Source organism: Eleutherodactylus coqui, chromosome 4 (genome assembly GCF_035609145.1).
Source record: "Eleutherodactylus coqui strain aEleCoq1 chromosome 4, aEleCoq1.hap1, whole genome shotgun sequence".
In the NCBI taxonomy this organism is placed as follows: Eukaryota; Metazoa; Chordata; class Amphibia; order Anura; family Eleutherodactylidae; genus Eleutherodactylus; species Eleutherodactylus coqui.
In genome coordinates this window covers 154,915,875-154,941,712 of record NC_089840.1, presented here as the reverse complement: position 1 = coordinate 154,941,712, position 25,838 = coordinate 154,915,875, and the positions used below count along the sequence as shown (strand labels likewise).

General features: G+C 44.9%; 1 protein-coding gene across 1 annotated transcript in view; it reads left to right on the top strand.

The window, feature by feature from the left end:
* LOC136626544 (kinesin-like protein KIF21B) overlaps positions 1–25,838 on the top strand; it is a 2,048,083-nt gene that overhangs the window by 476,111 nt on the left and 1,546,134 nt on the right. The gene's annotated exons all lie outside the window — the stretch shown is intronic.

Below are 25,838 nucleotides of genomic sequence, written 5' to 3'. Positions count from 1 at the left end.
CAAGCATTCATAAAATTTACAGAAACAACACAACTATAAATAGATACAATTAAAAGATTTAACTTACATAACCTGCTTTCGGTGGACACCGATGCAGGCGCCATCTTAGTATCACGGGTTCACCCCACGTGACGCACCACGTCACTCAAACCATGTGATCTGCCACGTTATTAAACAAGATCCATTCATAAAAACGAGTCAATAGTAAATCTATCCTGTGACCATAAGCGTCATCTACTCATTCATTCAAAGAGATTAGATCAGTTTCGTTTAACCCTTCCCACCGATCACATACCTCTCTCTCTTATTCATTGAATATTTCCAATATGGGTATATATCCATACAAAGACATATTGACCAATATTATTTAACTATCATGTAATGTTTTAAACTTAATTATAAAATTTTTTATTATAATGTGCAATTAAAATTTATCTGAATCCATATTAATGGTAAATCGAAGGTTATATTCATTGTTATTTAGTTGTTGAATGAATTTGCTCTGGGGCTTTAAATCTGTAGGGATGGGATTCCCTATATTAAATGTAATCTCAGTTTCTTCCATTTGGGATTATGTATAAAAAACATTCCTCTAGAGAAAATAAACCCCAGAATTCAGTTAATGATTATTCCCCTAAACATATAGAGAATTCAGTTCATAATTTTGCAACTACTAAAAAATGATGGTCGGGTAACACATTGATTTTTTCTAAAAGTAGTAATAAGAACAAGACGAGCTATAACAGGAGGGATGGAGATTACAATTTAGTTGTTCATAATAGAAATGCGGGGTTTGATGATAATAATGTACCGATTATTTGTAATCCGAATAATAATAGTACACCACCTGTTATAATTAGAGGTTGTATTTCTGATACACGACACATTCCAATAATTTCTTTTTTATTTATTCTTTATTTATTCAAAAAGAAGAATTTGCAAGTTCAACAGTGAAAAGTTACATAGACATGTTGCAAATAAAAGGTAGTAGTTGAACAATATTAAGCAAACAATATAAATTTTTTTATAGGTTAGGGGAGGAGGGTAGGGGGTGTGAGGGTAAGGGAGAGGGGGTAGAGACATCTCTAGTTTTCTTATAACGTAAAAACATCTGAGAAACATGATACACCAATGTTGATATATAGAGTTCTATTGGGAAGAGAAGTTGTGGTTAGAAATTTTTAGGTTCATTGAAATGAGAGAGTTTATGCCCTCTTTCTTTGTGGGCTTATTAATGGGGTGTGGGGGAGTTACTAGACCAATGGTCCCATGTTTTCCTAAATTGTTCGTGAGTCTTGCATGACCAGCTTGTTAATTCCTCAAATCGACGGATTTCATTTACCTTTGCTATCCATTGAGTAAAGGTGGGTGCCTGTGGTTGGAGCCATGCTAGGGGTATTAAAGCTTTTGCTGAGGTGTGTGATCAGATTTGTTTTTGAAGGCTTATATTCTACAGACGGTTTGGCTAAGAATATGTACTCTGGTAGAAGTTTGAATGATCTGCAAGCCACTTCTCGTATTTTAGTTTCAATTTGTTTCCAGAAGGGCCTTATTCGCGGGCAGGACCACCAAATATGTACCAGAGAGCCTATGTGATCGTTACATCGCCAACACAAGTTGGAGCTTGAGAGTTTATAGGCATAAAGCCACTCTGGGGTTTTATACCAGCGAGTAATGAGTTTGTAGTGGCTTTCTTGTAGTCTAATGCACCTAAAGTGTCCGAGCGAGTTGCTCAATATTAACTTCACCTCTTTATCCGACAATTTTATTTTGAGCTCCATTTCCCAGGACCTGATGTATACTGGTCTAGCTGTGTCTTGGTGTGCAATGAATTTTCTTCTGATGGGTGCTAGTTTTCTATTATGGACGTTTTGGGCTGCGACAATTCGCTCAAAATCGGTGAGCGGGCGTGTCGATGTAAAGGTTTTATTGAATTTGTCAAGAGTTTTAGTTAGATGTAAGACTTGTAATTGGTTGAGGCGAGGGCATGTCAGTGTTAGCAATTTTTCCATGAGCTGTGCGCCTTTGATGGCTCGGTGGGACCATAGATCTGCTAAAGTAAGTTTTTCAAAGTTGTGCCACAGTTGTTCAGTATGCTTGTTTAATTTTGCGCCTAAATACTCTGGAATGAGAGTTAAAGGTGCTATGGGGGATGGGTGGGGGGCTAGCTTTCCTTGTAGAGAGTCCCAAGTTTTGCATGCTCCGCTCAAGAGAAGATCACAAGAAGTTTTTTTGTAGATTTTGCGTGAGGGGTACCATAGGTCCCTCAAAAAAGCTGTTCCGTATGATGCTTGCACTAGTGAGCTTACAATTGGGTTTTTTGAGGGTTTGATGAGTTCTAGCCATCTGTTAAGTTGAATTGCTTTGTAATATTGTGACATGTCTGGGAGGTTGATGCCTCCGCTTTCCCTCCTCTGAACTAAAAGTCTATGAGATAGTCGGGGTCTTCTGTTGTTCCATAAAAATCTAGAAAATATTGACTTGATACATTTAAAGAAATAGTTTGGTAAAAGGATCGGTAACATTTGTATTTTGTATAAAATTTTTGGAACGATGTATGTTTGAATCAGGTTTTTTCTGCCAAACCAGGTGAGGAGTGGCAGGTCGTATGTTCGTAGAAGTGCTGCTATTTCTTCTAAGAGGGGGGAAAAAATTTTGTTATACAGATTTTCAAGGTTTTTTGTAATGTAAATCGACAGATATTCGATGTGGGTTTCGACCCAACTAAAGGGTGAAGATTGTTGAAGCTTTTTTGCAGTTGATGACGGGAGAGTAATGTTTAATACAGTGGATTTCAAGGTATTTACTATAAAGTTTGAGATTGAGCTGTATATTTGTAGTATTTTGTTGATTTTGTCGAGACTTTTTTCTGGGTTTGTTAAGATGAAGAGTATGTCGTCTGCGAAAGCTACTGTTTTAATTGAGTGGTGGTTTAGTTCTAGGCCCTTGATGTCTTTGCTCTGTCTTACCATCTGTAAGAGTATTTCTAGTGTAAGAATGAAAAGGGTGGGGGAGAGGGGGCAGCCCTGCCTTGTGCCGTTTGTAATTAAGAAGGGCGGAGAGAATATATCGTTGACTTTAATTTTCGCGTTCGGGTTGGAATACAAAGTAAATATTGCTTGGATTAATATAGGTGGGAATTTAAATTTGTCTAGCACAGCCTGCATGAAAGACCAATCCACTCGGTCAAATGCTTTTTCAGCATCAATTTCTAAAAATAATAGCGGGATTTTTTTATATTGAGCATATCTTATGATATGCAGGAGGCAAATTGAGTTGTCTTTTCCCTTGCGGCCTGCTACAAATCCGATTGTTCTTTGTTAATTAAATTTGGGATAATTTTGTTAATTCTACTGGAAGGTAGTTTAGCCCATAGTTTGATATCTAGATTTAATAGGGATATAGGTCTATAGCTGCCGCGTAGTAGGGGGTCTTTTCCCTTTTTGTGTATTAATGTGATAAAAGCTTCTTGAGCTTCTTTGGGCAGTTGTGCTCCCTTCAGTAAAGCGTTAAATGTAGAGACCAATTGTGGTAGCAATATTTTTAGGAATTTTTTATAATAAGCCAGGGGGAGGCCATCGGGGCTTGGGCTTTTGTGTAATGGAAAGCTATTTAAAACTAGTGTCAATTCCTCAATAGAAACTAGTTTTATTAATCCAGAGGCCTCATTGCAGTTCAGACAAGGGAGAGTTAGTGAGGACAGCAATTCCTCAGTTTTTTTTTTTTATTGTCATTTTTGTGGTTATCCTGTTTATTAAGGTTATATAGTTCTTCGTAGAATTCCTGAAAAGTCTGCCCTATTTTGGTGGGGTTGTGATGTATGTTTCCCTGACAATCCACAATGCTAGATACATGTGTTTTGCTCCTGGCTTTTTTAATTAATGAGGTCATGAGTCTGCCACCTTTATTTCCATGTGAGTAGAGTTGATGTTTGAAATAAAGCAGAGATTTTGCGAATTTATTATTGAGTATGTCTTTTAGTTTTTCTCTAAGTTCTGTCAGTTTTGTTTGGGCCTCTTGTGCTTTTTTCTGTTTTGACATTTGTTCTAGAGAAGAGATTTGTGAGAGTAGGACATCAATTTCTTTTTGATTACGTTTTTTCTGAGCTGCGCCTAAGGCTATGAATAAGCCTCTAATATACGCTTTATGGGTCTCCCATATTAGTGGTTGTTTTTCTGGGGTCTGGTTGTTTTCTTTGAAGAAAAGTTCTAGATTGTTGGATATGGTTTCAACCATTTCTTGATTTTCTATAAGTGACTCGTTCAATCTCCAGCTCCAGTTTTTACGCACAGAGCCCGTTAGAGAAATTTGTGCTATTACTGGTGCATGATCAGAAACTGTTATGTTTCCAAAACTTGGATTTCTTGTTTGATGTATTAAAGATGAAGAGATGAGAAGGTAGTTTATTCTTTGGTGTGATCTATGTACCTGTGAGTAAAAGGAGTAGTCTTTGGTTGATGGACTGAGGGTTCTCCATATGTCAATGACCTGAATCTCTTGAAATGCGCTTAACAATTTTTTCCTCGCTTTTTGAGGTATCTGGGATTTCCCAGAGGATGAGTCGAGGGTAGGATTTAAAGTAAGGTTGAGGTCAGTTCCTAATATTATTTTTCCTTCTGCAAAAAATTTTAGTTTATTTAATGTATCTAATAACCAAGGGATCTGATTTTTGTTGGGTGCATATAAATTTGCTAAAGTGATTGTCTCTGAGTGTATCTTGCCCTTGATGAAGAGCATTCTTCCCTCCGTGTTTGCTAGTTTGTTCTCTAGGATGAATGGGACTGATGAGTGGAGTGCTATGGCGACCCCTTTAGATGCGCTCGATGGGTGATTGATAAAGTACCATTTGTCAAATGGTCTTTTGGAGAAAGTGTGTCTCTTGAAGAAAAACTAATGATGCTTTTAACTTTTTTAGTTGCCACATTACTCTTTTGAGGTGAGTTTAGTCCTTTTGTGTTTAAGGTGGTAATTATAAGTTCGTCTGCCATTTGGGATTGTGTTAATGAGTTTCGTATTAGTGTTAAATTCGTAGATGTTTTGGATGTTCTCTGGGATTGGGTAAGGTTAGGTTTGGGGGTTAAGTGAGGGGGAAAACCGTGACTTGTAATGAACTTCTGGAGCGAAGTCCAGATGTTGGTGAAGCACTTCACAATCTGACAATGGGTATGTCAGTGGTTTTGGGAGTGTGGTTTGTTCTGAGTAGTGTGCCCTACTTAAAGCAATGAGCAATTACATTTAACTTTTTGAATTAATATGGCATATAAGTTTCTTATATGGTTATACTAGCTGATATACCCGGCTTCGCCTGAGTTAATTTGGTACTGGTGTTTATCTGGTGTTTACACGGAAAATCTTATGAAGTCGTGGTTACTTTAGAGATACTGAGGAAAAACATATGTTCACCATTTTGCATAGTTCTCTGCGTTACCCAGGAAACACCGCGTGGAGGTAACCATGCGACGTTTCCTTCATATAAAATGACATCAGGAAGTGAGAGAATTAGATTACGTACATAAAATTTGGACACTAATTCTTTTGCGCTTAGAATTGAATAATCGAGTTGGGACCCATTAACTTTTCATATTTATGACACAATCAATGCTTGTGCCAAATTTCATGTTTCTATAACATTGGGAAGTGAGAGATTTTGATTATGTACGTAAAATTTGGACGCTAATTCTTTTGCGCATAGAATTGAATAATGGAGTTGGGACCCATTAGCTTTCCCTATTTATGACATAATCAACGCTCGTGCCAAATTTCCCGTTTCTATGACACCGGAAAGTGAGAAAATTACATTCCGCACATAAAATTTGGACGCTAATTGTTTTGTGCATAGAATTGAATAATCGAGTTGGGACCCATTTGCTTTTCCTATTTATGACATAATCAATGCTCGTGCCAAATTTCACGTTTCTATGACACCGGAAAGTGAGAAAATTACATTCCGCACGTAAAATTTGGACGCTAATTCTTTTGCGCATAGAATTGAATAATCGAGTTGGGACCCATTAGCTTTTCCTATTTATGACATAATCAATGCTCGTGCCAAATTTCACGTTTCTATGACACCGGAAAGTGAGAAAATTACATTCCGCACGTAAAATTTGGACACTAATTTTTTGCGCATAGAATTGAATAATGGAGTTGGGACCCATTAGCTTTTACTATTTATGACATAATCAATGCTCGTGCCAAATTTTCCGTTTCTATGACACCGGGAAGTGAGAAAATTACATTCCGTACGTAAAATTTGGACGCTAATTTTTTGCGCATAGAATTAAATAATGGAGTTGGGACCCTTTAGCTTTTACTATTTATGACATAATCAATGCTCGTGCCAAATTTCCTTTTTCTATGACACCGGAAAGTGAAAAAAATTACATTCCGCACGTAAAATTTTGACGCCAATTATTTTGCGCTAGAATTGAATAATCAAGTTGGGACCTATTAACTTTTCCTATTTATGACATAATCAATGCTCGTTCCAAATTTCCCGTTTCTATGACACCGGAAAGTGAGAAAATTACATTCCGTACGTAAAATTTGGACGCTAATTCTTTTGCACATAGAATTGAATAATCGAGTTGGGACCCATTAGCTTTTCCTATTTATGTCATAATTAGAGATGAGCGAACATGTCCGTTACGGACACATCCGCACCCGGACACCGGCTTTGCCGAACACTGCAGTGTTCGCGCGTAAAGGTCCGGGTGCCGCCGGGGGGCGGGGAGATGCGCGGCGGCGCGGGCGGCAGTAGCGGGGAACAGGGGGGAGCCCTCTCTCTCTCCCTCTCCCCCCCACTCCCCGCCGCACCCCCCCCCCGCGCTGCCACGGCGGCCCCCGAACTTTTTCGCCCGAACACTGAAGTGTTCGCAAAGTTCGGTGTTCGGGCGAAAAAGGGGCGGGGCCGAACGTGTTCGCTCATCTCTAGTCATAATCAATGCCCGTGCCAAATTTTAAGTTTCTAAGGCATTGGGAAGTGACAGATTTAGAATATGTACGTTAAATTTCGACGCCAATTCTTTTGCGCTAGAATTGAATAATCGAGTTGGGACCCAATTACTTTTCCTATTTTGGAGATAATCTATGCTCGTGCCAAAATTCATGTTTCTACGATATCGGGAAGTTGGAGAACTTTTGGCGAGTCAGTCAGTGAGTCAGTCAGTCAGTGAGTCAGTGAGTCAGTTAGTCAGTCAGTGAGTCAGTGAGGGCTTTCAGCTTTATATATATAGATCTGTGTTCTACACTAGAGATGAGCGAACGTACTCGTCCGAGCTTGATATTCGTGCGAATATTAGGGTGTTCGGGATGCTCGTTACTCGTAACGAGTACCACGCGGTGTTCCGGTTACTTTCAGTTTCCTCTCTGAGACGTTAGCGCGCTTTTCTGGCCAATTGAAAGACAGGGAAGGCATTACAACTTCCCCCTGTGACGTTCAAGCCCTATACCACCCCCCTGCTGTGAGTGGCTGGGGCGATCAGATGTCACCCGAGTATAAAAGTCGGCCCCTCCCGCGGCTCGCCACACATGCCTTGTCAGCTGAGGGAAAGTACTATCGTGCTGGTGCTGCTGTAGGGAGAGCGTTAGGAGTCAGTGTAGGCTTCAAGAACCCCAACGGTCCTTCTCAGGGCCACATCTACCTGTGTGCAGGCTGCTGCTAGCAGTGTTTTTTTGTTTTTGTTTTCTCAAAATCGGCAGTGCAGAGCATTGCACCCGGCATTAGGGACAGAAGTGGTGTATAGGCAGGGAGAGTGTTAGGAGTGAGTGTAGCCTTCAAGAACCTCAACGGTCCTTTCTAGGGCCAAATTTAACCGTGTGCAGTACTGTGCTGGCTGCTGTTAGCAGTGTTGCATTTTTTTTTCTTTCTAAAAATCGTCTGTGCAGAGCATTGCACCCTCCATTGATACTACAGGGACAGAATTGTGTAGGCAGGGCCACAACACAGTTATTGTTCATTGAATATACGCAGTGGGTCCTTCCCTTTGCTAAAAAGGACAAAAAATTATATTTGGCCAGCCTGTGTCAGTCCTAAGGTCTCCGTGTACGTGTGTGCTGTGTGGACAACGTACAAAAATCAGACGCAACCAGCTACGGTTTACTGCAGGCTTGCGCCATTGTCTTTCCTGACTGGCAAATACCTGCTCTGCTAGAGTTAATAACTCTGCTACACTAAAGTTGTGTGTCACTTTTTCAGGGCCACACTACAGTTCTAAAAGTTATTGTTCATTGAATATACGCAGTGGGTCCTTCCCTTTGCTAAAAAGGACAAAAAATTATATTTGGCCAGCCTGTGTCAGTCCTAAGGTCTCCGTGTACGTGTGTGCTGCGTGGAGAACGTACAAAAATCAGACGCAACCAGCTACGGTTTACTTCAGGCTTGCGCCATTGTCTTTCCTGACTGGCAAATACCTGCTCTGCTAGAGTTAATAACTCTGCTACACTAAAGTTGTGTGTCACTTTTTCAGGGCCACACTACAGTTCTAAAAGTTATTGTTCATTGAATATACGCAGTGGGTCCTTCCCTTTGCAAAAAAGGAAAAGAAATTATATTTGGCCAGCCTGTGTCAGTCCTAAGGTCTCCGTGTACGTGTGTGCTGCGTGGACAACGTACAAAAATCAGACGCAACCAGCTACGGTTTACTGCAGGCTTGCGCCATTGTCTTTCCTGACTGGCAAATACCTGCTCTGCTAGAGTTAATAACTCTGCTACACTAAAGTTGTGTGTCACTTTTTCAGGGCCACACTACAGTTCTAAAAGTTATTGTTCATTGAATATACGCAGTGGGTCCTTCCCTTTGCTAAAAAGGACAAAAAATTATATTTGGCCAGCCTGTGTCAGTCCTAAGGTCTCCGTGTACGTGTGTGCTGCGTGGAGAACGTACAAAAATCAGACGCAACCAGCTACGGTTTACTTCAGGCTTGCGCCATTGTCTTTCCTGACTGGCAAATACCTGCTCTGCTAGAGTTAATAACTCTGCTACACTAAAGTTGTGTGTCACTTTTTCAGGGCCACACTACAGTTCTAAAAGTTATTGTTCATTGAATATACGCAGTGGGTCCTTCCCTTTGCAAAAAAGGAAAAGAAATTATATTTGGCCTGCCTGTGTCAGTCCTAAGGTCTCCGTGTACGTGTGTGCTGCGTGGACAACGTACAAAAATCAGACGCAACCAGCTACGGTTGAGTGCAGCCTTGCGCCATTGTCTTTCCTGACTGGCAAATACCTGCTCTGCTAGAGTTAATAACTCTGCTACACTATAGTTGTGTGACACTTTTTGAGGGCCACACCACAGATATTAAACTTCTTGTTCATTGAATATACGCAGTGGGTGCTTCCCTTTGCAAAAAAGGAAAAGAAATTATATTTGGCCTGCCTGTGTCAGTCCTAAGGTCTCCGTGTACGTGTGTGCTGCGTGGACAACGTACAAAAATCAGACGCAACCAGCTACGGTTTACTGCAGGCTTGCGCCATTGTCTTTCCTGACTGGCAAATACCTGCTCTGCTAGAGTTAATAACTCTGCTACACTATAGTTGTGTGACACTTTTTGAGGGCCACACCACAGATATTAAACTTCTTGTTCATTGAATATACGCAGTGGGGTCTTCCCTTTGCTAAAAAGGAAAAGAAATTATATTTGGCCTGCAGGCTTGCGCCAATTTATTTCCTGCCTGGGAAATCAAATCACTGGTAATACAGCATACTGAGGGGTAGGGGTAAGCCTAGAGGACGTGGACGTGGACGTGGCCGAGGACACGTAGGCCCAAGTGAGGGTGTGGGCACAGGCCGAGCTCCTGATCCAGGTGTGTCGCAGCCGACTGCTGCGCGATTAGGAGAGAGGCACGTTTCTGGCGTCCCCACATTCATCGCCCAATTAATGGGTCCACGCGGGAGACCTTTATTAGAAAATGAGCAGTGTGAGCAGGTCCTGTCCTGGATGGCAGAAAGTGCTTCGAGCAACCTATCGTCCAGCCACAGTTCTGCGCCGTCCACTGCTGCAAATCCGAATCCTCTGTCTGCTGCTCCTCCTTCCTCCCAGCCTCCTCACTCCACTACAATGACACCTGCTCAGGAGCGGGAACACTCCCAGGAACTGTTCTCGGGCCCCTGCTCAGATTGGGCAGCAGTGGTTCCTCTCCCACCAGAGGAGTTTATCGTCACTGATGCCCAACCATTCGAAAGTTCCCGGGGTCCGGGGGAAGAGGCTGGGGACTTCCGCCAACTGTCTCAAGAACTTTCTGTGGGTGAGGAGGACGATGACGATGAGACACAGTTGTCTTGCAGTGAGGTAGTAGTAAGGGCAGTAAGTCCAAGGGAGCAGCGCACAGAGGATTCGGAGGAAGAGCAGCAGGACAATGAGGTGACTGACCCCACCTGGTGTGCAACGCCTACTCAGGACAGGTCTTCAGAGGGGGAGGCAAGGGCATCAGCAGGGCAGGTTGCAAGAGGCAGTGCGGTGGCCAGGGGTAGAGGCAGGGCCAGACCGAATAATCCACCAAGTGTTTCCCAAAGCACACCCTCGCGCCATGCCACCCTGCAGAGGCCGAGGTGCTCTAAGGTCTGGCAGTTTTTCACAGAGACGCCTGACGACCGATGAACAGTGGTGTGCAACCTTTGTCGCGCCAAGATCAGCCGGGGAGCCACCACCAACAGCCTCACCACCACCAGCATGCGCAGACATATGATGGCCAAGCACCCCACAAGGTGGGACGAAGGCCGTTCACCACCTCCGGTTTGCACCGCTGCCTCTCCCCCTGTGCCCCAACCTGCCACTGAGATCCAACCTCCCTCTCAGGACACAGGCACAACCGTCTCATGGCCTGCACCCACACCCTCACCTCCGCTGTCCTCGGCCCCATCCAGCAATGTCTCGCACCGCACAGTCCAGCCGTCGCTAGCGCAAGTGTTGGAGCGCAAGCGCAAGTACGCCACCAAGCACCCGCACGCTCAATCGTTAACCGTCCGCATAGCCAAATTTATCAGCCTTGAGATGCTGCCGTATAGGGTTGTGGAAACGGAGTCCTTCAAAGCTATGATGGCGGCGGCGGCCCCGCGCTACTCAGTTCCCAGTCGCCATTACTTTTCCCGATGTGCCGTCCCAGCCCTGCACGACCACGTCTCCCGCAACATTGTACGCGCCCTAACCAATGCGGTTAGTGGCAAGGTCCACTTAACTACGGACACGTGGACAAGCACAGGCGGGCAGGGCCACTACATCTCCCTGACGGCACATTGGGTGAATTTAGTGGAGGCTGGGACAGAGTCAGAGCCTGGGACCGCTCACGTCCTACCCACCCCCAGAATTGCGGGCCACAGCTCGGTGGTGGTATCTGCGGCGGTGTATGCTTCTTCCACTAAAGCACCCTCCTCCTCCTCCTCAACCTCTGTCTCGCAATCTAGATGTGTCAGCAGCAGCAGGACGTCGCCAGCAGTCGGTGTCGCGCGGCGTGGCAGCACAGCGGTGGGCAAGCGTCAGCAGGCCGTGCTGAAACTACTCAGCTTAGGAGATAGGAGGCACACGGCCCACGAATTGCTGCAGGGTCTGACAGAGCAGACGGACCGTTGGCTTGCGCCGCTGAGCCTCCAACCGGGCATGGTCGTGTGTGACAACGGCCGTAACCTGGTGGCGGCTCTGCAGCTCGGCAGCCTCACGCACGTGCCATGCCTGGCCCACGTCTTTAATTTGGTGGTTCAGCGCTTTCTGAAAAGCTACCCACGCTTGTCAGACCTGCTCGTAAAGGTGCGCCGGCTCTGCGCACATTTCCGTAAGTCCCACACGGACGCTGCCACCCTGCGCACCCTGCAACATCGCTTTAATCTGCCAGTGCACCGACTGCTGTGCGACGTGCCCACACGGTGGAACTCTACGCTCCACATGTTGGCTAGGCTCTATGAGCAGCGTAGAGCTATAGTGGAATACCAACTCCAACATGGGCGGCGCAGTGGGAGTCAGCCTCCTCAATTCTTTTCAGAAGAGTGGCCCTGGTTGGCAGACATCTGCCAGGTCCTTCGAAACTTTGATCAGTCTACCCAGGTGGTGAGCGGCGATGCTGCAATCATTAGCGTCACCATCCCTCTGCTATGCATCTTGAGAACTTCCCTGCAAACCATAAAGGCAGCCGCTTTGCGCTCGGAAACAGAGCCGGGGGAAGACAGTATGTCGCTGGATAGTCAGAGCACCCTCCTGTCTATATCTCAGCGCGTTCAGGAGGAGGAGGAGGAGGATGAGGAGGATGAGGAGGAGGGGGAAGAGACAGCTTGGCCCACTGCTGACGGTACACATGCTGCTGGGCTATCATCATTTCAGTGTGTATGGCCTGAGGAGGAGGAGGAGGATCCTGAAAGTGATCTTCCTAGTGCGGACAGCCATGTGTTGCGTACAGGTACCCTGGCACACATGGCTGACTTCATGTTAGGATGCCTTTCTCGTGACCCTCGCATTCAACGCATTCTGGCCACTACGGATTACTGGGTGTACACACTGCTCGACCCACGCTATAAGGAGAACCTTCCCAGTCTCATTCCCGAAGAGGAAAGGGGTTCGAGAGTGTTGCTATACCACAGGACCCTGGCGGACAAGCTGATGGTAAAATTCCCATCCGACAGCGCTGGTGGCAGAAGGCGCAGTTCCGAGGGCCAGGTAGCAGGGGAGGTGCGTAGATCGAGCAGCATGTACAGCCCAGACAGTGCAACAGTCTTTAAGGGCCTGGCCAGCTTTATGGCTCCCCAGCAAGACTGTGTCACCGCTCCCCAGTCAAGGCTGAGTCGGCGGGAGCACTGTAAAAGGATGGTGAGGGAGTACGTAGCCGATCGCACGACCATCCTCGGTGACGCCTCTGACCCCTACAACTACTGGGTGTCGAAGCTGGACACGTGGCCTGAACTAGCGCTGTATGCCCTGGAGGTGCTTGCTTGTCCTGCGGCTAGCGTCTTGTCGGAGAGGGTGTTTAGTGCGGCTGGGGGAATCATCACAGATAAGCGTACCCGCCTGTCAACCGACAGTGCCGACAGGCTAACACTCATCAAGATGAACAAAGCCTGGATTTCCCCAGACTTCTCTTCTCCACCAGCGGACAGCAGCGATACGTAAGCAATGCGTATTATGCACCCGTGGATGGAAGCTACGTTCTCTCTCACCATCCAAAACGGGGACATTTCTGCTTCATCAATCTGTGTCTAATATTCCTCCTCCTCCTCCTGCTCCTCCTCCTGAAACCTCAGGTAATCACGCTGAACGGGCAATTTTTCTTAGGGCCACAAGGCTCACTCATCTAATTTTTCGAAACAATTTTTATACGTTTCAATGCTCTTAAAAGCGTTGAAACTTTAACTTGAACCAATTTTTCGTTAAACTGGGCTGCCTCCAGGCCTAGTTACCACTTTAGCCACATTAACCAAAGCGATTAATGGGTTTCACCTGCCATCTTGGTTGGGCATGGCCAATTTTTACTGAGGTACATTAGTACTGTTGGTACACCAATTTTTTGGGGCCCTCACCTACAGTGTAATCATAGCAATTTGTATGTTCTTCACCTGCACTCATGGTACAGAAGTGTGTGTGGGGTTGGCCTACACTTTAGCTACATAAATGTAACTTGAAATCACAGAGGTGAGGAAAAAGAAAAAAAAAAAAAAAACACATTCACTGAAAAAGCCAAAAATACAATACCTGAAGGTCTGCAAAGCAGACATGGTCGCCATAGGCTCGATCGCCATAAGGCAGGTGGCGATTGTGCCTGCCTTATGGCGATCGTGCCTATGGCGACCATGTCTGCTTTGCAGACCTTCAGGTATTGTATTTTTGGCTTTTTCAGTGAATAAATGTAACTTGGGCCTTGGCTATACTGCAGCTACTGAAATGGAACGAAGACTGCGCTCCCACTATACTGCTGCTTCGGAATTGTTACTGGGGCCTGTCTTGAGTGCTACTATTGCTGACATGGAACGAAGACTGCGCTCCCGCTATAATGCTGCTAGTGATATGTTAGTGGGGCCTGCCTTGAGTGCTACTATTGCTGACATGGAACGAAGACTGCGCTCCCGCTATAATGCTGCTAGTGATATGTTAGTGGGGCCTGTCTTGAGTGCTACTATTGCTGACATGGAACGAAGACTGTGCTCCCGCTATAATGCTGCTAGTGATATGTTAGTGGGGCCTGTCTTGAGTGCTACTATTGCTGACATGGAACGAAGACTGCGCTCCCGCTATAATGCTGCTAGTGATATGTTAGTGGGGCCTGTCCTAATGCTACGGCTGAAATGTTACGAATTCTGGGCTCTGCCTATACCGCTGCTAATGGTATGTCTCTGGGGTGTGGAAACAGAGGCTTCCCAAAGACATCATGGCGGCGAGGCCATTTCCCACCAACGCGGTTACTGTAAAGGTGCATATAACCACGGACACGTGTAGAGGACACGTAGTGCCTCAAAAACATCCCCCTCCTCCTCCAACAGGGAAAACAAACATTCTTGGCAAATGCCTTTGCATTGGTTCGTCTTGTGGCAGTCCAAGAATTTCACCTTTACCGACACTACAAGAGAGACCCCCCACCATCCCCCCGCCACGGCCCACTTAATCCTGGCCACATTCCGAAAACCAACAAAATAAAACCGCGCTACTAGGTCCGCAGTCACCACCACATTACCACCAACGTGGTTACTGTAAAGGTGCATATAACTACGGACACGTGTAGAGGACACGTAGTGCCTCAAAAACATCCCCCTCCTCCTCCAACAGGGAAAACAAACATTCTTGGCAAATGCCTTTGCATTGGTTCGTCTGGTGGCAGTCCAAGAATTTCACCTTTACCGACACTACAAGAGAGACCCCCCACCATCCCCCCGCCACGGCCCACTTAATCCTGGCCACATTCCGAAAACCAACAAAATAAAACCGCGCTACTAGGTCCGCAGTCACCACCACATTACCACCAACGCGGTTACTGTTAAGGTACATATTACCAGTCTGACTGGGGCATGCAGAGACACCTTGACAGAATGAATAGTGTGTGACACATAGGTTCCCCATTGCTATGCCCACGTGTGCAGCTCCTGATGGCGGTGGCACAGGATTCTATTTCTCATTGCTTCTGTACAGCATTGTGGGCTATCGCCCCGCCACTTTTAAAGAGGGTCGCTGCCTAGCCGTGCCAACCTCTGCAGTGTGTGCCTGCGGTTCCTCCTCATGGCAGACGCCCTTCTAAATAGACATGAGGGTGGTGAGGCATTACGGCAGCTGAAGGCTGCGCAGGGACACTTTGGTGTGCGCTGTGGGGGGGAGGGGGGCGGTTGGGCAGCATGTAACCCAGGAGAAGTGGCAGTGGAGTGTCATGCAGGCAGTGATTGTGCTTTGTTGGAGGTAGTGTGGTGCTTAGCTAAGGTATGCCATGCTAATGAGGGCTTTTCAGAAGTAAAAGTTTTTTTTTTGGGGGGGGGGCCCACTCTTGCCGCTATTGTGGCTTAATAGTGGGACCTGTGAACTTGAGATGCAGCCCAACATGTAGCCCCTCGCCTGCCCTATCCGTTGCTGTGTCGTTCCCATCACTTTCTTGAATTGCCCAGATTTTCACACAAGGAAACCTTAGCGAGCATCGGCGAAATACAAAAATGCTCGGGTCGCCCATTGACTTCAATGGGGTTCGTTACTCGAAACGAACCCTCGAGCATCGCGAAAAGTTCCCGAGTAACGAGCACCCGAGCATTTTGGTGCTCGCTCATCTCTATTCTAAACTTTCTGGAACATTACAGATGAACAGCTTAACTAATAAACTTAAAGGATATACTGCGTGTGCCTCTCTGTTGTCCCCCACATACGAGAGGGGGGGAGGGGCACAGGCGTGTCTTGACAGTTAATTGGACACGTCAACCCTACGTCCAGGTCGCCGTCCCGCCGCGGACCGGTTGCAGGGTCAGGCCCACCGCAGGGGGGAGTATGAGAACCCCAACGGGTGGGCCCAAGCCGCCCGGCCGAGCCGGAGGGAGAAGCAAGCCGGCCGTCAGGGGAGACCTGTTGGCTACAACAGACAGATATGGATGCACATTAGTACTTATCAATTGTTGCTTAAGGCCATTTCTAGAGCTGTGTCTTCTCTCCAAGATGAAGGATCAAGTCCCGCTACTGGTGCGGCCCGGAAGTCTCTAGCTGTAAAAACAAGTCCAGAAAAAGAAATGGAGAGAAAGAGTATGTTGTTCAGGAGTGAACAAGATCGTCCAGCAGGTTGTGAGTTGAATGTTCGTTCAGCTGCCAGCTGGTGTTGAGTTAGGTCGAATTCAATACTGGACTATGTTCCTTCATCATGCGCGAACCATACTGTTCTTGTGGAGTGGGAGTCTCTGTAAGTTGTGATTATTGAAAGTCAAGCCTGGCTCTGGTTCTTCTGTTTTTGGGCGACCTAGAGCGTGACACCTCTTTCCAAGGCATCTGTTTCTCTGTTTTCCTTATTTCTTCTTTTTCTCCAAGAGGCATCCATGAGGGGATTTGGATAGGCTCTATATTTAGCACCATCCAGACCCTCTCTAAGTCTGCTGGTGTGTGGATGGTGATGTGTTTGCCATCTTTGAGAATCGCCAGTCCAAATGGGAACAGCCATGTGTATTGTAGATTTTTTGCTCTGAGCACCTCGAGAAGGGGTTTCAGCTGTCTTCTTTTAGCGAGGGTGGAAGGCGCCAAGTCTTGATACAGTTGGATATTGGTTTCTTGATGTTTTATTTGGTCTCTATCTCTAGAGGCTGTCAGTATTGCTTGTGTGTCGTTGGAGAGGAGTCCACATATTATATCTCTTGGGGGATCTCCTGCTCTTGGTTTTGGCCTGAGGGCTCTATGTATTCTTTCAATAATAATCAGTTTGGCGCGCTCTTCTCCCATGAGGTCTGAAAATAAGGATGTGGCCATGTTTCTGAGGGATTCAGATGTGACAGACTCAGGGAGGCCTTTGATTCTGATGTTGCGTCTACGGCTCCTATTCTCCTGATCTTCAATCAGGGTTAGAGCTCTGTCGATCTGGTCCCTCTGCGACTCCATATGGTCGGATAGGTCATTTGTTTGCGTGATAAGATCCGTGCATGTATTCTCCAGAACCTCCACTCTGTTGCCGATTTGTAGAATTTCTGTTTTTATATCTGATAATTCTTTTAGGACTGGATGTATGGCTTGTGCTAGCGCCTTTTTGAGAAAGTTCTTAGATATACTTGATATATGCGCACTATTTAGTTCTGCTTCATTGTCGCTTTTCATGTCTGATGCTGAGAGATTTTCGTCTTCCGTTGTTGGTGGAGGATTCTTTTTGGATGAACCCGCTGGAGAGTGAGCTTTTCTTTTTTTTAGGTAGCGTTGTAAATCCGCTTGGCTTTTAGTTGTTGACAGCTGTCCAGCTGCATATAGAGCTTTTTCTTTTGCCGTCTTTACCATTGCGCTGTTTATTATGAGCTGTTGCTTTTACGTAGGGCACCAGTGTGGGTAGATGTTCAGAACATTGTTGTTGAGCAACATTTGTTGCTTATGCTAATTTAAATTGATCTTGTAGGTGCTTATGTTGTTGCACATAGGGGGGGGGGGTGGACAGGGGGGGGTAACCAGCTGCAAAAAGGGTGCTTACGGTGAGTAGTGAGAGGGGGACGTGGGATAGCACCACTGGATCGGAGGGTCTGTGCTGGTCAGCTCAAGTAAATCAGGTCACAATGTGAGCTACGCAGTGAGCTCTCAGGAGTTATTTGCAGGTTGGATGCTTGTTCTGACCTGGGGGGACAAGCTGTTGCTTATGAGGATATGTACAGTATCCTCCAACGGAAGGAGAAGAGAGTCCTGATTCTGTTTTTGGAAGCTTCTACTGCTCCTAATCGCTGTTACCTGCGGGCCTCGGTTAGTGTTTGGGGCTATTGTGCTGGCGGGTTATGCGTTTGACTTTTGTACCTGCCGCTGCTTCGGGGTTGTTTTCCGCTCCCCCCCTTGCTCTGCTGGTGGTCCGCTGCTGCAGGGGGATGGTGTAGTGAAGCTCTTTCATCTGGCCACGCGTTCTGAGTACTTCCGGTGGGTTGTAAGCAGCCGAAAATTTAGTCCCCGGCTCCGAGTGGTCCGCTAGGCCTCTCCCGCGGTGGTGCTTCTAAGTTGCCCCTCGGTTTCTGCAGGGTCTCCGATGGTTCTCTCTACCTCCAGGAGGTCTTATGGTGGATCAGAGAGCTTTGGGTAAGCCGAGGCTGTGTTGGAAAACACAGTTTTGTGTGCATCTCCGGCGAGCTCTCTTTAGTGCGTCCTCCAGCTATTGTGGTTAGGCCATGCCCCCCATTCCAATAATTTCTGGTAACATACCTGCGGCATTAAAGAATAATATTCCTTCAAATAGTGATATAATAGTTTCTGATAATATACCTGCGGTATCTAAGAATAATATTACATCAAATAGTGATACAATGACCCCTATTAGTAAGAATAGAATTAACATTGAGCAATATTTGCTGAATGCTTCTCCCTGTGATTCTCCACCAGAGTTCATAGAGGGTCATATATGTGCCCCAAACAGTGACAGTACCCCTATTAATATCCCCAATCAGGAACATTTTTTAGAGATAAGACCACATACACTAGAAAAAGAAAAGATAAATTTAGAAGAAGTACTAGTGAAAAAGAAAAAGATTGTACCAAAAAAATACCCCACCTGTCACCAGATCAAAAATAAGTCAATATTTCCTAAAACCCCCAACAGTGACTCCAAAAACCCCAATAATGAAAGAATGATCATACGGAGGAGAGGTAAAAGAGGGGGGAAAAAAGAAAAATTCGACAAGAAAGAAGAAAAATATCTATGAAGATAAGGAAATAACAACTATAGAAGCACAAAAGTTAGATATATATAATATTTCGAGTTATACATTACATCAAAAAGATATTGACTTATTGTCTAAAGGATTATCATTTTGCCCTACTAGAGATATTAGTTTATTTAAAACATTTGTAGATTTAAATCAATTTGTTAGAAAAATCACTCTCAATCGCTACTTCATCTTAAATAAAGATAAAAAAATTGGAAGAAACTGAGATTACATTTAATATAGGGGATCCCATCCCTACAGATTTAAAGCCCCGAAGCAAATTTTATCCAACTGATACCAAGGGACCATATATTGAATTTGTTAATAATACTGTATTAAAAGAACTAACCGAATTGGATACACTAGTAAATAATAGCAATAAGAAGAGGGGAGTCTATAAATCAAATTTGACGGCCACTCAGTGGGCTACGCTTAAGGATTTAGGCAACAATGAAGATCTCGTCATAAAACGGGCAGATAAGGGGGGGGGGGGGGGGATTGTCATTATGGATAAGAAGAGGTACCATGAAAAAAAGCCTTAAAATATTAATGGATATAGAACAATATACGAAATTAGAGAGAGATCCAGTTCAAGAAATTCATAGAGCTTTGATAGCTCACATAGAGAGGGGTATAAAAAATAATAGTTTAACAAAAATTGAAGGTAAATACATCTTACAAGTTGAGCCTGAAACAACATACTTCCACCACCTTCCGAAGATTCATAAAACAATTCAAAACCCCCAGGGAGACCAATTATTGACGTTATTGATTCCATCACCGGTCGATTATCCGAGTACATAGCTACACAGCTTCAAAAATATACACAAAGCCTACCCACCTTGCTTAAGGATACAGGTCATCTATTAGAACTTATTCAACATATCCAATGGCAGGACACATACATTTGGTGCTCGCTAGATGTTGAAGCACTATACTCCAGTATTCCACATAAAGGTATTTCAGCTATATTTAATCATTTAGTTCAGGACCCTCTAATGCCCCAACAACAAGTGCTATTTATTTTGGATTCCATTTCATTTATTTTAGAAAATAATTATTTCACTTTTGATAACCAATTTTACAAACAGAAGAGGGGCACCGCGATGGGTAGTAAATTTATATATGGGGGACTTTGAAAAGAATAAATTTCAGGATAAACGGATAGTGTTCCATAAAAGATTTATTGATGACATTATCATTTGGGATGGGAGGGGAAATGACCTAATAGAATTCATTCAACAACTAATTAACAATGAATATAACCTTCGATTTACGGATAATATAGATTCCGATAAATTAATTTTCCTTGATTTAGAAGTAACACATAATAAAAATGAGATAATCATCACTACTCATTTTAAACAGGTAGACAGCAATAGTTATATTGATTTTTTATAGTTGCCATGCACGTCACTGGAAAGCCAATATCCCATAAGGGCAATTAAAGAGGATAGGTCGCAATTAGAGATGAGCGAGCACCAAAATGCTCGGGTGCTCGTTGCTCGAGTTGAGCTTTCCGCAATGCTTGAGGGTTCGTTTCGAGTAACGAACCCCATTGAAGTCAATGGGCGACTCGAGCATTTTTGTATATCGCCGATGCTCTCTAAGGTTTTCATTTGTGCAAATCTTCAAAACCTACGAAAGTGATGGAAACGACACAGATACGGATAGGGCAGGCGAGGGGCAAAATGCTGGGCTGCATCTCAGGCTCCCAGGTCCCACTATTAAGCCACAATAGCGGCAAGAGTGAGGCCCCCCCCCTAACAATTTTTACTTCGGACAAACTCTCATTAGCAAGACACACCTTAGCTAAGCACCACACTACCTCCAACCAAGCACAAGCACTGCCTCTTCTACTGGGTTACATGCTGCCCAACCCCACCCCCTGCACGACCCTGCGTCCGCAGCGCACACAAAAGTGTCCCTGCGCAGCCTTCAGCTGCCCTCGTGCCACACCACCCTCATGTCTATTTATAAGTGTGTCTGCCATGAGGAGGAACCGGAGGCACACACTGCAGAGGGTTGGCAGGGCCAGGTAGCAACCCTCTTTAAAAGGGGCGGGGTGATAGCCCACAATGCTGTAGAGAATCGATGAGAAATTGATGTTCGATCTTCATTCCAATCCTGTGCCACCTCCGTCAGGAGCTACAAACGTGGGCATGAGTTACATAGCAATGGGGAATCCATGTGCCCACACAGTATTCATTTTGTCTAGGTGTCGCATAGCTCAATCGACACTGCAAGGGGAAAGCCATCTGCACTCTGCCCCCTACCCAGGTCAGTCAGGTCAAACACCGCGATGGGAACTATGTGTGCACCAACAGCATAGGTGGGTCCTAGGCAACCCAAGACATGAACAATAAATAAATCAGAGCGGCCAAACATAGCAGACTTGCACTGCGCGACGACGACATAGGCCTTGGCCCACAGCTTCAGCAATCATAGGCAGGAAGCGGACTTTCACTGCACCCAGGACATAGGCCTCTGCACAAACCCTTAGCAATCGCGGGCCTACTGCGGACTCCAATGCTAGCGTAGCTGTGAACGTCTCATTAGTGCTGTATTGCTCCTCTAGTTTGTCCCAATGCAGTGCCCCGGATAGCTGAGCTAACGTGAGATAAAGTACAGGTTGGCTTCGGCCCACACTCCATGCCTTAGTCAGTCTGGCCTTTTTTCATAGTCACAGGCAGGTACAACTCCGCTCAGGGAAGTCTGTGTGGACCCAAAGCATGGGTGAGTCCCAGGAAGCCACCAACGGTACATTAATAAATCCCATTGCAGTCCCCCGGATAGCATAGGTAACGTCAGATAAAGTACAGGTGGCTTTGGCCCACACTGCATGCCCCAGTTAGACTGGGTTTTTTTATAAATAGAAACAGGCAGGTACAACTCCGCTATGGGAATTCCGTGTGCACCCACAGCATGGGTGGGTCCCAGGAAGCCACCAACAATACATTAATAAATCCCATTGCAGTGCCCCCGATAGCTGAGCTAACGTCAGATAAAATACAGGTGGGCTTCGGCCCACACTGCTTGCCCCAGTCAGACTCGTTTTTTTTCATTAATAGTCACAGGCAGGTACAACTCCGCTATGGGAAGTCTGTGTGCACCCATAGCATGGGTGGCTCCCTGGAATCCACCGACGGTACATAAGTAAATCCCATTGCAGTGCCCTGCACAGCTGAGCTAACGTCAGATAAAATACAGGTGGGCTTCGGCCCACACTGCATTCCCCAATCAGACTGGGTTTTTTTAGAAATAGTCACAGGCAGGTACAACTCCCCTATGGGAATTCTGTGTGCACCCACAGCATGGGTGGGTCCCAGGAAGCCACCGACAGTACATAAATAAATCCCATTGCACTGCCCTGCACAGCTGAGCTAACCTCAGATAAAATACAGAAGAAAAATAGCCGTGGCAGCAGGAAATGATGCAATCACAAAACCTTTATTCCTCCAGACACCATACGACGTTTCGATCTAACAAGATCTTTATCAAGTATATATAACACTCACCAGCCCAATACTTATATAACAGAACAATTAAAAACAGATGGCAAACAGCTGACTTACTCATTATGCATGTGCGTCCTTCCTCCATGGCCTCCAGTATTGCTGATGCATACATCATCAAGCTGCGTCCACAACACTGCTCAAATCTCACGAGACTTCAGTGCCCAAACTCAGACCGGCTTCTTTCTGTGTACTGCACATGCTTTGATCGTATAGCACTAAACGGAGTCTCCATGGACATTTCACCCTTCTGCTATCTTTCATTATTGTGCACAGCATGTCATACTGTATTAACAGATGACAAATAGAACATTTGCAAGTTACAGCCATAAGGATTCATATATCAGGATACTCATTCACATCCTAGGTGGCTATACAAAGGCATGTACACATGCAAGCCCCTCCCATTCCGTTCATGAATATGCATATGTGCAATGTTAGACACAACCCACACTCAGCCATATTATAGTATAATCAAATCGCTATTCAGCAGTGCAACTGTATATATATATTCAGATAATCCAAATAACATAGCAAGTCAATGCATGAAATAAAAATGCTGCAGCAATATATATAAAAGTCAATCAGGTCATGCTTAGCTAATTATGAAACTAGTATTTGTCATTATGTCCGCATTAGATATCTCATGTAGGAAAACCATTTCGTCCCCGTTATCTTTTGTGTGCACCATAATTAACACCAGGTCTGAGTAATTTAACGGGCCAGACGTATATGCATGCAATATTATTTATTAAACAAATACAAGCTTAATCCAAGACACAGCAACAATTTTGGCAAATATGTGGCATGGAGGAGGATCAAACTTCAGAAGAATGGCGCACATGCATATGAGCCGTATCTGCAATACAAACAAACATAAGGTGATTAAAAACAAACATGAGACGAGCTACTAGTAATTTACAATCATCAAAAATTTCAATGCATCATTTATAACAGTGACATTATTGGATATTCCATATTTAACCCCTTAGGGGTCAAGGTCTCCAGCTCGTGTATCCATCTCATTTCTTTACGTCTAAGTAAACCCTCACGGTCTCCTCCCCTAGGCAATGGTGCTACCCAGTCTATGACCTTAAATCTTAATTGACTCACAGTGTGTTGAAAATCACAAAAATGCTTCGGAATTGGCAGGTCTATTTTTCTTGTCCGGAACGTGCTTTTATGGTTTATAATTCGGCTACGTATTTCCATAGTTGTTTGCCCTACGTAGCCAAGCCCGCAAGGGCACGTAATCAAATACACCGCATATGATGTAGTACAGGTAAACCTTCCTTTTAACATATACTTCCTGCCTGAAATAAGGTGTCTAAAATGGTCTCCCTTCTGTATATTATTACAGCAAGAGCAAGAGAGACAAGGAAAATTGTCCCTCTTGCTCTGGCCAAATGTCTGTTGTATTGATCCTCCACCTGGGGTGATAAGCGGCCTAACCAACTTGTCCCTAATATTATTACCCCTGTTATAGGCCAATATTGGTGGTAATTTAAACTCAGGTATGTTCTTACAACAATCTCTCAAGATAGGCCAGTGTCTCATCAAGATATTCCTAACCTCTCCACTTTGGGGACCATAGGTTGAGATTAAGGGAACCCTTGGGGGACCTGGTTTCCGTACTTTATCCAACAATAAGTCCTTCCTCCCCACCCGACACACTCTCTCTTTTGTCTTCTGCAATAAGGAGGGGGGATAACCTCTCTGCACAAATTTAGCGCACATCGCATTAATTCTTGATTCCACTACCCTTTCATCTGTGATCCTTCGCACTCGTAACAACTGTGACCATGGTAAGGAATCAACCATTGGGTGTGGATGATTGCTACTATGATGAAGCAGCGAATTCCTGTCTGTTTCCTTAACAAATAAATCTGTGCTCAAAGAGGTACCTTCATGTATCACATTCACATCCAAAAATTGGATGTTTTTACAGGAATAAGACATAGTAAAACCCAATTCTGGGTAGATGCTATTCAAATAGGTATGAAAAGCTGTCAGACTCTCTTCAGTACCTCTCCACAGTAGAAAAACATCATCTATGAAGCGGTACCAACATATAACATGACTCCAGTACTCAGAAACATAAATGTGCTGTTCCTCACACATACGCATAAACATATTCACGTACGTCGGCGCTACGTTTGATCCCATAGCTGTGCCCTGTCGCTGCCGGTAGTACACCACCGCGAACACGAAATAGTTGTTCACGAGGATGTACTCCAGCAGCGACAGGGCAAACCGACGATTACCAACTGGAATGGAGGACGCATCCAGGAAGTGTTCAACAGCCAACAATCCGCGTGCATGTGAAATAGAAGTATACAAGCTAACCACGTCAAACGTAACTAGCAAAGTAGAGTCAGTGACCCTGTTATTATTAAGCTTCCTCAAAAAGTCTCCTGTGTCCCTCAAATATGACTGAGCATTTTCTGCAAAACATCGCAAGACCTTGTCTAGAAATTTTGCACAGTTGGAGAAAAGAGATCCACAGCCTGCCACAATCGGCCTCCCTGGTGGATGATTTAGATCTTTGTGAATTTTAGGTAATGTATAAAATGCTGGTATTATGGGATATTGCACGTCAAGAAATTTGTACAGCGGGTTGTCGATCACTCCCTCCAACTGTGCTTCTTGTAACATAATACTAAGTCTAACCTGAAATTTAGAGGTGGGGTCTCCTCCCAACCGCTCATAGACCTGCTGATCCTGGAGTTGTCTATGAATTTCGGCACAGTAGTCAGTCATATTCATGGCGACTACTGCGCCGCCTTTGTCCGCAGGTTTCAAAACTACGGATTTGTCACATGACAAACCATTCAAAGCATCATATTCAGCTTTCGTCAAGTTAGTTTTTCTTCTCACCAATTTGTTCATGGATCTGGCTCTGAGTTTTGAAACATCTCTCAGAACCAGAGAGGAGAAAGTATCAATCGCATGATTTGTGACAGGTGGAGAGAAATGACTCCTGTTGCGGAAACCCAAATTTTTGAGACAAAATCCATCAGTAGTGGTGGATGTACTACTCACAGACATATTTTCCTGGGACCCAAAGTAATGTTACAGGTTTAGGTTCCTGAAAAACCTTCTCAAGTCCAATTCTAGATTGAACCAATCCACTTGGTTAGACGGACAAAAAGATAGACCCTTCGCCAAAACAGTGATCTCAATATCATTCAATGGTCTAGACGATATATTTACCACAATGTCTCTATTTAATGTTTCTTCTGTGTGGGTGGTAGCTGCCAACTCGATGATGTCGCCGTCGCGTTTGTAGTATTTCTTCCTCGACCTAGAGTGTCTCTGTCCACCTCTCCTCCGGAAGATTCGGGGGCCTCTTTTCTCTTGTACCTCGTACTTTGTTTACCAGTACTACATCATATGCGGTGTATTTGATTACGTGCCCTTGCGGGCTTGGCTACGTAGGGCAAACAACTATGGAAATACGTAGCCGAATTATAAACCATAAAAGCACGATCCGGACAAGAAAAATAGACCTGCCAATTC